Source organism: Sturnira hondurensis, unplaced genomic scaffold, assembly GCF_014824575.4.
Source record: "Sturnira hondurensis isolate 20B ecotype Veracruz unplaced genomic scaffold, ASM1482457v3 Scaffold0004338, whole genome shotgun sequence".
Lineage (NCBI taxonomy): Eukaryota > Metazoa > Chordata > Mammalia > Chiroptera > Phyllostomidae > Sturnira > Sturnira hondurensis.
The window spans coordinates 243,922-258,906 of NW_028076969.1; positions in this window are offsets into that span (position 1 = coordinate 243,922).

Sequence of the window (14,985 nt, forward strand, 5' to 3'; positions counted from 1 at the left end):
ATTCATAAGCAAAATTGTTGATGTGGATTGCAGAAGAAAATAAGGATATACTTGTGCCTGCTGCTTTGATCAGAAAGGTGAAGAAAAATCTTTACTTTTCTTGGTCAGTTTGAGGTGATCTGAGGGTCTTTTACAATTGTCCCTTCCCATATCCTGTCCCTAAGGGAGATTGGAGAAGGTTTACCAAATCTCTGTCTCAGTTTCTCAGGGAAAAGAAAGCTCAGAACTCTAAAAAATGTGTTATTCCCAACATTAGCCAGTCCAAGGAAAGTCCATTCTGCAGTTGGCATAGAAGCCTGAGCAATAAGAAAATCAAATTAATGAGTGATTTCCATAAAGCACTGTTAGGATCATCACAAATTCCATAGATTTTTTTAACCTTCCATATATTGGTTTGTTGTCATGGAAACAGTTTCTGCTAAGCTGGCTTTAAAATTAATTTAATGATTGGTGACCCTTCTAGCTAAATGCTAACTAATGAGCATAGAAATGTGTGCTTTCTTCATAGAAAAAACAACTCTTTTTTTTTTCTCTAGGAAATTAAAGCTCATGCCTGCCTATCATCTAAGCAAGGTGTATTCACACCTATCACCTCTTTTTGTTACATATTTACTCCTATATAATTGCAAATTTGTTTTTTCTTCCTGAAAAGAAATTCAGTCTTTGAGAATGAAGACAAGATTATAGCTATGAGAATGATGAGTCACTAAATGCTTTTGGAAAATTCTATTAAAGAGGCAAGGACCTTTTGAATGCACACTTTCCAGAAGATTGGTTACCTGATTTTTCTTTTTAAAGATTTGTGCTACTGTTGGCAATTACAACATATCTATTGTCACAGTTGGCACCTCACTGATACACATTTTGGTGAAGTGAGAAGCCTCCACTCAAAAAATACATGTTTCTGGTTAACATTGCATCCCACATGATCAGGCTATGAGAGCACATGGGGTTGTCATGAGAATCTTAAAGTACTTTTATTGCTTACCCACCCAAATAATACTGTTTGAAAGGAAGAAAATAGAAGTAAGAAAGAATATAAGATCATTCACAATTTACCATTTGAGTATTTTAACATTTAGAGATATATCTTTACAAAGTCTGTCTGCCTGTTTGTCTGCTTTACTCCCTTCCTATTATACTATCCACTTATCTATTTATCTACATTCATATGAATATATACAGATATGTATATTTAAGACATCAGTGGGCTCATGCTTTACATATTATTTTGCAAACTGCTTTATTTATGAGGACATTTTCATGCAGACTGACAAAATAGAGACAGAGGACTTTAAAATTCATGATTCTTATTACTTGCCAGTGCCTTATGAAAGCCTGATACAAAAAGAAAAATGTGCATTTCTATATACACTTATTAAAATATCCCATTTTTAACCAAGTGGGAAGGTTAATAAAGCTCTATAATGAAAAACATGACTACATAGAAAGCCCCATGTTGCCCAATCTGTTGGCCCATTGTTGTGGACCTTGATAAACCCACCTGCTGGTGGGCAAGGCCCCATCAAAACAGCAATCAATATAAATAATATTTAAGGCAATATTTTAAAAATCAAAATTAATGCAAAATATCTACACTAAACAAACAATGAAAATGTCAAAGAAACACAGGTTGCTGTTGACCCTGGCCAGACCAGGAAACTGAGGGTTGATCGGAAAGGACAGACACTGTTGCCTAATAATGCAGGGTCAACAGCAACCTGTCTTTATTTGACATTTTCATTGTTTGTTTAATGTAGATAGTTTGCATTAATTTTGATTTTTAAAATATTGCCTTAAATATTATTGATATTGATTGCTATTTTGATGGGATCTTAAATTTTGCCCTTGAGACAAGCACCTCACTCGCCTCACCCAACTCCTGGCCCTGAGGCTCCTGAAGGGAATGCTAGAGTTGTTGTTTTCTAGACCAACATTTTCTGATGATTATATGAGGTCTTAGTGATTATCCAGAACTATAACGCTCAAGACTGGGTCGGCTGGTGAGGACTTTGGATTTAAATTCCTAGAAAGCTAATAGAATTGCTTGAAGAAGTTTCCTTACTTTCTAGAGAAGGTATAGACTATGAAATGCTGGTTGTAGGAAACGTGGAGTGGTTCCAAGCTGATCGGGTTTGTGGTAAACTGAAGAATTCATGACCTACTTAAACACTCTGAAAAATAAATTTAAAAAATAAACAAGAATAATACCGGGCCTGCCAAACCAAACCATCAGTTTGTGATGCCTGGTGGGCTTTCACCACTCCCCACAGCAGCGTTTTTCTGGGAATAGTATGGTTATAAAACTAGACTTGGCCACTTTAAAACTCACGCTCATGAAGAAGATGATTGACTAGGGCCTCTTATAACCTGGAGCCATTACTAAGTGTTGAGGGAACTGAGTGCTCATTCATTAACTCATCCTAAGTGCAAATTTATGCTTAAATTATGTATAAGAAGATGGGTATTTCATTTTATACATTAAAGTAAAAAAGCAGGTATTGCTCTTTCTTAAATTTTTTAAAGCATAGGAGGAAGAATTATACTTTTTAAAATTTCTCTTCCACCACATTGGGAAAAAAGATGCAGGGTAGGAACAAAAAGAGGAACATTCGTACCTGTCTGTCTTTGTTTCCCTACCCTTCCTAGTACCTTCTCCCTTCTTCCTTTAGTAAGTAGAATAAGGGAAGAGTCTAGAAACCCTGGAATGTTTATTAAGCCAAGGGGGAATGTGAAGGGGCAACATCTGTGTCCTGTGTTTGACAGCTGCAAGAGTAAGTGAAGGCGCTAGTCATCCCCTCCAGCTGGGGAGGGTAAGGCAGCCTCTGCCTCAGCGTAGGAGGTCACCAACCATGAACACTCTCCAGCGCTGCCCTTACCAACTCTCTGACCTGCAAACCAAAACCATGAATTCTGCCTTCCTCCCCAGGAAGTAGCCCACACTGTTGGTGCAGACAACCCCTCTGAGACAATAAAATGCTTAGGTGTGGGTTTATTTTTTATCATGCTTAATTTTGTACCCTGCTTTCCTGAGTGCCTGAAACAGAGACATAGTAAATAAGTGCTTCATGAATGCATGAATGGGTGAATGGATAAATGAATGAATGAACTATAATTCTGGCCTGTCAGTCTCTACTTTCTTTTCCCTTCCTTTGGCCTTGCATACTTCCCACAGGAGCACCAGTTCCAACTCAGGCCCCTCATTTAAGAAGAAGTATTTTTCTGAGAATTCAGATATACCAGATGATGAACTTGGGGCACCAATGGCCACATGAATCTGACAAGTTTTGATTCAATCACTAAATGGCAGCTGAGAAATGTGAAGCACAGTGGCCTTCTCATAGTCCCTGCTTGTCCATTCCCGAATTTGCAGGAGTGGATCTCATGAATTTACTGCCGCCTTTGGTCTTATGGTTCCCTCTGCTTGGAATGCTCTTCCTCCAGATATGCACCTGTCTCCTTCAGGTATTTTGCCAATGTCACCTTCTCAAAGTCTCCCGTGATCAGCTCACTCAATATTGTCTATCACCCTTTCCTGTGAAAATATTTCAAGCAGATATAAGTCTTGTTTCCATTTAAAATACTAGATTCTTTACTCAATTATTTTATTTACTTGTCTTCCATCACTGGAATATAAGCTTCATCAAGGCAAGCACTTTCCTGTTTTGCTTCTGTCTCTGGCTCTTAAGACACTACCTAGCATTGAGCAGGATCTTAAAGTGGCAAATTAATCTCTCTCAAAATTGCAATCTCAAATGGCACTTTGTCTTTTAATTGTTCCTTGAGTCTGGCACATACTTCCTGGATATCTTACTTTTAAAACTCCTTCCTCCTAACTATAGTATTTATCTATGAGTCACTGTCCTGTAACATTACCTAGCAGTAGATGTTCATTGTTCTTGCCCACCCATCATCTTTTTCATATTTTTGTATTAACAGACAACCTCTTTTCTATGTTGACCCTATTCTATTAAGTTTGAGCAGAGCTGACTCAGAATCTTTTCCTCTCATGCTAAACACACAATAATAAGAGCTAGGCCTGGTCAATCAAATAATCACATTTCCTGGCTGCAGTGATTGGCTTAGGCATGGGCAAGTGACTTAAGCCAGGTCCTCCCCTGGGATTTTATGCCAAAGCTAGAAGGAAAAATTTTCTCCCTAGTAGGATTTCTAGACAAGTGAATGTAAGTCTTCCACAGATGATGGTTGTTTTATGACCATGTAGAGAGAGCCTGCCCAAGAAGTGGGAAGAGACAAGAGTCCTGGTAACATTGTTGGTTCTTCTAGTTCTAGTAATCTTGAAGCAAGCACTGTTCTTGGACTTTTGATTTATGTGTGTTTGTAGTTTTTCTTTTTGGTGTAAGCTTACTTAAATTGTACATTCGTCATGTATGGCTTAAAGGACCTATCAGCCCCTCCGTGCTCCCCCAGTCCTAGTAACCCTGGCATATATAAGTGACCCGCCAGGTGATGGCCTCACCCAGCTGGCCCTAATTTCCTGGCACTTGGACATTTTTACCATATCTGTGGCATAAGCATGGTGACTTGTGGCTCAGTGTATGTAACATACTATTTTTTCCCACATGTTGATCAAATATATTCAAGATTTAATGTACATGGAGGAAGGAAGATGGCGACAGAGTAGGATGGAGCAGATTCCATTCACCGTACACATGGGAGAAAATCCTGGCAGATCTACTGAGGAACAGCGCAATCAACCAACAGTTCCCCAGCACTTATGAAAATAAGTGACAAGAGATTGTGATGGACACTGAAGGACCAGACAGTAAGGGGACAGCTGCAGGTCAGTGGGGTCTCGGGGACCTGAGCAAAGACAAGAGAAGTGGTGGTGTTGGCCGGTGCCCAGTGGCCTCGGCCAGTGCCTAGCGACCTTGGTTGGGGTCCACCTGCCTTGGCTGGTGACCAGCTCTGGGGGCATCTGCCATTGACTCTTCCGGAGCCCCAGCACCTGGTGGGTCTATGGCAGACTCTTTGGGAGCCTCGGGCCTGTTGCAGGGTCCTTGGGAGAAAGATGGGTCATCAGCTCTCTCCCTCCCTGTCTAATCAAGGTTGGGCAACACCGGGCAGAGACCTGTCTGCTTGAGTTTACAGAGAGGGTAATAAAGACAAAGGGCCATGTTGAACCGCCGATTCTGTGGTCACCAGCCCAGCTTGGCTGGCTCCCCACCCAGCCTGGCAGCAACCCAGAGGATGGGCGGAAGCCCTTGAGTCCCCCCAGAGAACTAGGAAGGACTGTGCCAGATCCCTCAGGACCCAGGCAGCCTGGCTGGCACCTGAACCCCACCCCACAGAGAGGACCCCCAGGGGAAGTGCTCAGAAAAGAACCTAGGTCACCTTCGTGGGGCGCTGGGAAGAGGTGTCAGGCTAGCTCTTGGGAGAGCACTTGCAGAAAGACCACAGGAATTGCCCCTCAGCCTGCTGCAGCCAGAAAAACCGGTTTGGCCAGCTTGAAACCAGCATGGAATTTTGTTGTTGTTGTTGTTTTTAGTAATCTTGTATCTTTTTAATTTTATTATTGTTTTATCTTGCAATGCTTTTTTCCTCTCCTTTCTTCTTTCCTGTGTTATTCCTTCTTCCTTTCTTTCCAAACTTATCACCCTTTCCTCCCTTCCCTGGCCTTTTGTTTGTTTGTTTGTTTTCTTTTACCCACAAGGGACACAAACAACTTGGAACTTCGAAAAGACCAGAGTTGGACCCAAAGAGGGGCATCCCAATAGTAGAGACAGAGAGACAATTTTTACTTTGCTATAGCAGAGAAGCCACAAGTTGCTGCATATTTGTATTATTATTTCTTCATTATTCTCACTTCTTTTATATTTTAATAGTATCTTTGTATTCCTCCTCTTTCTGTATAGGCTTCTTAGCCTTTGCTGGTTATATTGCATTATTTGACAGGTTTCCCCTGTTCTCTCCTCCACAGTGTATTGCCAATTTTCTATACTTCACACAACTTGTTTTCCTTTAGCACACTACCCAAAGGTCTATACCCCTAATTCATGTTATCCTGATCAGATAGAGTCTGTCATATGATTGTTGGTCTAATATTATTATAAATAATAGTTGTTCTATACAACTGTAAATACTTCACAACATATCTCCCAGATCTTAGCCCACTTTACAAGTTCCTGAATTCTATTACTTTATTAACTGTAGTGATTAACTTTATTTGCTCACACACTACACCTACTTACTATCCTTTACTCTCCCCTTACTTCAGAATCTGACTGCCTGCAACCTACTGCTTTCTAGATCCAACTCACAAGCCTTCCCTCTCCAACAAGAAACTTATCTTTTGTCCATTCTTTTTTAAAACTGGCAAGGTGAGTTGAAGATTATGGCTAACATTATATGTAGCCTAAAGATCTTCTGTGTCTTCTCCACTGGCTCTGACTGAAAATATTATAAAATACTTTCCTGCTGCCATAAACCATTTTGCCTCCCCCTCCAACTAATCACACAAAAAAGGAGTAGGTGGAAGTGGAGAACATCAAGATACCTGAAGGAGACTGCACCACTGAATTTCACAGGTATTCTACCACAGAAATTCACACCATAAACCCAGGGAGTCAGAACAGATCAATTTAAGAAGCTGGAGCTAACAAGAAGAGTCTAACAAACAATGGGAAGACAAAGAAATAATCCCCAAATGAAAGAAACAGAGGAAGCCTCAGAAAGAATATTAGATGAAATAGAGGCAAATCAACTATCAGATATTGAATTCAAAGCACTGGTTACCGGGAAATTCAAAGAGCTCACAATAAGCTAACAGAAACTAGAGGGGAGCCACAATGAACTCACTGCAAACTATATCAACATGAAAAAGTAAATAGAAACTATCAGCAAAGGCCAAGAGGAAATGAAGAATACAATTTCTGAACTGAAGAACACAGTAGAAGGAATCAAAAGCAGGATAGATGAAGCAGAAGATCAGATCAGTGAGTTGGAGGACAAAGTAAAAAAAAAAACTCCCAGAAATACCAAGAAAAGAAAGGAGAGGCTCAGAAAGAATGAAGAGGGATTAAAGAAAATGGAAGACAACATGAAATTAGTAATACAAGTATACTAGGGATAGCAGGAGGAGGAGAAGAAGAGCAAGGGATAGAAAACCTATTTGAAAAAGTAATGATGAAAAACTTCTCTAATTTGATGAGAGAAAAAGTCACACAAATCCAGGAAACACAGAGAGTCCCAATAAAGAGGAGTCCAAAGACGCCCACTTCAAGACACATCATCATTAAAATGGCAAAATTCCAAGACAAAGAGAGAATCTTAAAGGTAGCAAGGGAAAACAGGAAGTAACATACAAGGGAGCCCTAATATGGCTAGCAGCTGACTTCTCAATGGAAATGCTCCAATCCAGAAGAGAATGGCAAAAAAATATTCCAAGTAATGAGAACCAGAGGCCTGCAACCAAGGCTACTTTGCCCAGCAAGGCTCTCAATCAAGATACAAGGCCAAATAGGGAACTTTTCAGACAAAAGAAGTCTAGAAGAATACACTTCCACCAAACCAGCTCTGCAAGAGATGCTAAAGGGGCTGTTCTATTCTTGTTGAGACCCAGAGAGAGAGAAGAAACACAGGTACAAAAATGGCAATGGATAAGTACCTATCAATAATAACCTTAAACATAAATGGATTAAATGCTCCAATCAAAAGACACAGAATGGCTGAATGGATAAGAACGCATGACCCACACATTTGCTGCCTACAAGAGACCTACCTCAGGACAAAAGACATACACAGGGTAAAAGTAAAGGGCTGAAAACGAATTTTCCAAGCAAATGGACAAGAAAAAAAGCTGGGTCAGCAATACTCGTATCAGACAAATTAGACTTCAAAAAAAAGGGGGGCCATAAAGAGAGACCCAGAAGGTCACTTCATAATACTCAAAGGAAAAATTCACCAAGAAGACATTAACATCATAAATATATATGCACCCAACATATGAGCACTGAAATATATAAGAAAATCTTAGAGAACTTCAAGAAAGATATTGACAGTAATACAATTATAGTAGGGGATTTTAACACCTCACTGTCAAAACTGGACAGATCTTCCAAACAAAATATCGACAAAGATATTGTCGATATATTGTCGAGCCACGCCCTAGATGAAATGAACTTAACTGGTATATATATAGAGAGAGAGCCCTTCATCCCAAAGAAGCTAAATACACATTCTTTTCAAATGCACATGGAACATTTTCAAAGATAGACCACATGACAGGACACAAAACGAGCCTCAACAAATTCAAGAAAATTGAAATCATACCAAGCATTTTCCTTACAACAAGGGGCTAAAACTGGAAACCAAACCCAAAGGAAAAAATCCAAAACACCCAAAGTCATGGAGATTGAATGACATGCTTTTAAATAACGAATGAGTCAAGATAGAAATTAGGGAAGAAATCAAAAAGTTTCTGGAAACAAATGAAAATGAACTCACAACAACCCAAAACTTATGGGACACAGTGAAGGCAGTCCTGAGAGGGAAGTTCATAGCAGTACAGGTCTATCTAAAAAAGATAGAAGCATTTCAAACAAACAACCTAGCCCTATGCCTACAAGAACTCGAGGAACAACAACAAAGACAGCCCAGAATAAGTAGAAGGGAGAAAATAACCAAGATCAGAGCAGAATTAAATGACACATACACTAAAAGCACAATTGTAAGGATCAATGAATCCAGGAGCTAGTTTTTTGAAAAGATAAACAAAATAGGCAAACCTTTAAGCAGGCTCATCAAGAAAAGAAGAGAGAGGACCCAAATAAACACAATCAGAAACGAAAGAGGAGAGATTACAACTGACATTGCAGAAATAGAAGGAATTGTAAGAAATTACTATGAAGAACTGTATGCCAAGAAATTTGAAGACTTAGGTGAAATGGACAAATTTCTAGAAAAATATAATCTTCCAAAACTCAATGAAGAAGCAGAAAGCCTGAACAGACCAATAACAGCAGATGAAATTGAAGCAGTAATCAAAAAACTCCCGTCACACAAAAGCCCTGGACCAGATTGTTTCACAGGAGAATTCTGCAAAGCATTTAAGGAAGAGCTAACCCCTATCCTTCACAGACTATTCCAAAAAACCCCACAATGATGGAAGACTCCCAAACTCTTTTTATGAAGCCAGCGTCATCCTAATTCCAAAACCATATAAAGATACAACAAAGAAAGAAAACTTTAGGCCAATATTGCTGATGAACATAGACACTGAAATTCTCAAAAAATATTGGGGAATCACATCCAACAACACATTAAAAAGATCATACACCATGACCAAATGGGGTTCATCCCAGGGATGCAAGGATGGTTCAATTTTTGCAAATCAGTAAATGTAATACACCACATAAACAAAAGCAAAGACAAAAACCACATGATCATATCAATAGACGTGGAAAAAGCTTTTGATAAGGTGCAACACCCATTTATGATAAAGGCAATCAGCAAAGTGGGAATAGAGGGAGAATTCCTCAATATAATAAAGGCCATATATGAGAGACCTACAGCTAACATCATACTCAATGGGCAAAAACTAAAATTTTTTCTATTAAGATTAGGAACAAGACAATGTTGTCCACTTTCACCACTTCTATTTAATATAGTGTTGGAAGTTTTAGTTATAGTGTTGGATGCAGGCCTCTGGTTCTCATTACAGTGATCAGACAAGAAAAGGAAATAAAAGGCATCCAAATTGGAAAGGAGGAAACAAAGCTGTCATTGTTTGCAGATGACATGATAGTTTACATGGAAAATCCTATAGACTCTACCCCAAAACTGCTCGAACTAATAAATGAATTTGGCAAAACAGTGGATTACAAAGTCAATATCCCTAAATCAAAGGCATTTTTGTATACTAACAATAAAACAGTGGATGCAGAAATCAAGAACAAATTTTTATTTGATATAGCAAAAACAAAAATAAAATATGTGGGAATAAATCTAACCAAGGAGGTAAAAGTCCTGTATACAGAAAACTATACAACACTGAAGAGAGAAAGCAAAGAAGACACAAGTGGAAACATATGCCATGTTCATGGATTGGAACAATTAATATCATCACAATGTCCATACTACCCAAAGCAATTTACAGATTCAATGCAATACCTATGAAAGTACCAATGGCATATTTCACAGACATACAACAAACACTTCAAAAATTTATATAGAACCATAAACAACCCCAAATAGCAGCCAAAATTTTGAGAAAGAAGAACAAAGTAGAAGGGATTACAATACCTAATACCAAACTGTATTACAAGGTCACTGTAATCAAAACAGCCTGGTATTGGTGTAAAAACAGGCACATAGACCAATGGGATAGAACAGAGAGCCCAGAAATAACTCCAAGTCTTTATGGGCAACTAATATTTGACAAAGGGGGCAGTAACATAAAATGGAGTGAAAATAGCCTCTTCAACAAATGGTGTTGGGAGAACCGGACAGCTACATGCAAAAAAATGAAACTTGAGCACCAACTTACACCATACACCAAAATAAATTCAAGGTGGATAAAAGACTTAAATATAAACCGAGATACCATTAAAATCCTAGAGGAGAACATTGGCAGGAAAATCTCGGATATTTCACACAGCAACATTTTTACTGATATGTCCCCTAGAGCAAGGGACATAAAGGAAAGAATAAACAAATGGGATCTCATCAAAATTAAAAGCTTCTTCATGGCTAAAGGAAACAGTATTAGGGTAAAAAGAGAACCAACTGTATGGGAAAACATATTTGCCAATGATACCTCAGACAAAGTTTTAATCTCCAAAATATACAAAGAACTCACATGACTCCACTCTAAGAAGACAAGCAATCCAATTAAAAAGTGGGCAAAGGACTTGAACAGACACTTCTGCAAGGAGGGCATACAGAGGATCCAGAGACACATGAAAAGATGCTCGGTATCACTAGCTATCAGAGAGATGCAAATTAAAACCACAATGAGATGCCACTTTACACTGGTCAGAATGGCCATCATAAACAAAGCAACAAACAACAAATATTGGAGAGGTTGTGGAGAAAAGGGGACCCTAGTTCATTGTTGGTGGGATTGCAGACTGGTACAACTACTTTGGAAACCAGTATGAAATTTTCTCAGAGAACTAAAAATGGATCTGCCTTTTGACCCAGTAATTCCACTGCAAGGACTATATCCTAAGAAACCTGAAACACCAGTCAAAGAGAATCTATGCACCCCAATGTTTATAGCGGCACAATTTACAATAGCCAAGCTTTGGAAGTAACCTAGGTGCCCATCAGTAAATGAATGGATCCCAAAACTATGGTATATTTACACAATGGAATTCTATGCAGCAGAAAGAAAGAAGGAGCTCCTACCCTTTGCAGCAGCATGGATGGAACTGGAAAGCGTTATGCAGAGTGAAATAAGCCAGGCAGTGACAGACAAATACCATATAATCTCACCTTTAACAGGAACCTAAACAACAAAACAAACAAGCAAGCAAATTATGACCAATGACAATGAAATACAGAACAGGCTGACAGGGACCAGAAGGGAGAGGGGAGAGAATTTTGGGGGAAAGGGGGAAGGATTCACAGGAACAAGTATGAAGGACACATGGACAAAAACTAAGGTGGGGGAGGGAGGAATGGGAGGGAGGTGGGGAGCACTGGTAGGGGTGGGCTGGGATAGGAGTAAAAGAAAACTGTATTTGAACAATAATTAAATTTTAAAAAAGAGAAGAAAAAGATTTAATGTACAAACCGAAAATGCTGAGAGACAATGCCATTATGTCTACAGAGGAGGAAAACATGATAACATGTAACTGAGGGTGGAAGTGAGGTTCAGTGATGCTGATGACACTTCTCTCACCCCAAACTGAGTAAAAGTCATAAAACATCTTATGCTTAGATAAACAAGATACTTGATGTGATTTAATCTTAAAATCTCAGGTGTCTGTTTCAAAAATTGAACCTTATTTTACATAAGAACAGCATATGGCATGACAGTAATTATACAACATAATGAATGTAAATTCTTTACTATTAGCAAACTATGTTAAACAAATATTTTAAAATATTTTCTCTGGGTATAACACTGTTACGCTACAATAGAGTAGGTGTTTACTGAAATAAAGATTTGTTGCTTAGAGTAACAAGACCCAAAATATACATGTATATATACATATATGCATATATACATATATACATGTATACATATATGTATATACAAGGTCTGTCCAGAAAGTATCTAGCCATGTAATATGAAAAATAAAGATATTTATTAAAGAAGACACAAGAAACACTGTACATAGGACAATGATGCTTCAGTCCCTTTCAAAGTAGGCATCTTGGGACCTCACACAGTTCTCCCAGTGGCTCCTCCAGTGTTTAAAACACTCTGCAAAATCCTTCATCGGAATTGCCATCAGGTGCCACAACACATTTCAGGCCAAGATCCTGCATCAAAATCTTGGACACCATAGTTTTTGGAACCCCCAGATCAGCTTCTAGTTCTTGCACAGTCAGTCAGGGATCTTTGTTGACTGCAGCCTGTACAGGTTCAACATTCTCAGGTGTTCTCCTTGTTGCAGGCCTTCCAGAACATGGATCACTTTAAACAGATTCTTGATCATCTTTGAAGCATCTGTACCAAGCTTTTATTTGCACTGCCCTCATTGCATCATCCCTGAAAGCTTTCTGACTCATCTAAATACTTTCTGCAGAAGAACGTTCAAGGTTAATGCAAAATTTGAGGCAGATTTGTTGCTCTCCTCACTCGGTCATTTTGAATGCGATGGCCACACAGTACACCTGTTCACTCAGTGGAATCTACTGCCCCCACTGACTTGTACAGTGAAGTTGTCATTATTCACATAGGTACATTCCAGCCCACTCTCCTTGGCTGCTAGGTTACATCAATGTTGTTCAAAGTGTTCTTGTTATATTAACAATGGCTGGACTTTTTCCAGATAGACCTTTGTATACAAATGCACATATATATAATATTTTGACAAGCTGTAGCAAATGAGTCAGGAAATAAAAAATTGAAAACAAAACAGAAACAAAAAAACTGGAGCCTCACCTAAACAGCTATAACACTCACAAAACCAATTGTCACTTATAGCTATCCTGGATATTTTCCAGAGGAAGAGTCCATTTTGCCAGGGTGTCATGTAAAATAGAGATGGTTAGCTAGCACCCAAGATCTTTCCTAGAAAGGACTTTTTTTTGTATGTCTAAGCAGCCAAAACCATGTTGTTTTTCTAGCATATTATTAAGTTCAAGTCTTCATCCACTACTTTAAGCCATTACCAGAGCAACTCAGCTGGGCTCATCTTTCCTATTCATATAAGCTCAATCTTTGTTTTCTGGCCACTTCACAGAAGTCTAGAAGCTACTACAGGCTCAAGATATCATCAATTTACTTCTAATAAATTTATTAGTCCTAGACACAGGAGATAGCACAAGAAATAAGACAAGGACTATATAATTAAGGGGAGCATGAAGCAACGACAGTGTGAGGTTGTGATGACTGCTGTAGAGGAATAAAGAATGTGTGAGAACCAGGAAGAGGTGTACTTAAAACTGTGCAGAGAATAAGGAAGGCTTCCTGGAAGAGGAGGAGGAGTCAAAAAAGTTTAATCTCAAGTGATGTGGAAGTTTTCTGGGCAAAGAAGTAGGTGAAAGCTACTCTAACTGGGAAGTCCAAGATTGAGGTGACAGGAATTTAGTTATTGATGAGGGCCCTCTTCCTGGCTTACAGGTGGCCACCTTCTTGCCATATCCTCACATGGCAGAGAGAGAGAGAGCCCTGGTGTCTCCCCCTCTTCTTATAAGAGCACGTCCTATCTTGGGGCTTCACCCTCATAATCTTATCTAAATCTATTTGCCTGCCAAAGGCAAATACTATAATGTTGAGGGTTGCAGCTTCAGCATATGAATTTTATGGGGGGAAGCCAATAAGTCATAACACCTTCAATTGTGGTTTATGTAGATTCAGAATTGATACTGTTCTTTCCATTACTTAAGGCTTGCTCAAGGCCTTGGCCGAGTAGCTCAGAGCATTGTCCCATATGCCAAGGTTGTAGGTTCAATCCCTGGTCAGTGCACATACAAAAATTAACCAGTGAACCCAGAACTAAGTGGAACAACAAATAGGTGTTTCTCTCTCTTTCTAAAATCAATTTTAAAAAAGACTCACCACAGTCTCATATTGGAGAATTTTTCAAACATCTTTGACCTAATTAGAGGTCATCTTCCATGTTTATTATAACTACTTAATATTTGCTTAAAATGAAATTGCTTAGAAAACTTGAGTAAACATAATGCCATCTGCAAAATGGCACCTTCCTCTATGCCTGAGAGCATTCTCAAGTCATACAAGGTAATAGCAAGCTGAATCATGCATCACTGACAAAATTTCCAGATCATTTCTAATTGCTTGGTCTTAATTTCATTCTTTATCATAAGTAAAAGAAAGGATAGCTGGATTTTCTGCTGATGATGAGATTTATAATGCTGACTACTGGGGAAAGAAAAGAACATGTCCTGCTTGGTGTGACCAGGTTGAATAGTTGAGAGAGTGAGCAGCCCTGACCAGGTAGGTCAGTTGGTTAAAGATATGCCAAGGTTGTGAGTTTGATTTCCAGTCAGGGCCCATACAAGAATCAATCAATAAATGCATAAATAATTAGAATAACAAATCTCTCTCTATGTCCCTCTCTCCAGAAAAAAATCAATAAATAAAAATTTTACTGTGTGGTGATTGCTGGGAGGATGAAATGATAATGGGAAATATATATACAATAGAGATTATATATTTAAAAAATAACATAAAAGTTTTTTTCCTGAAAGTTTGGGCCAAAATAATTTTTTTTAAAAGAGAGTTAGCAGAACACAAATCCAGAATCCTCTAAACATATATTAGTGTTCTATACTTATTCTTTTTATCTCTCCTGCATTAAATGGGCTCATTTAGAAAATGAAAAT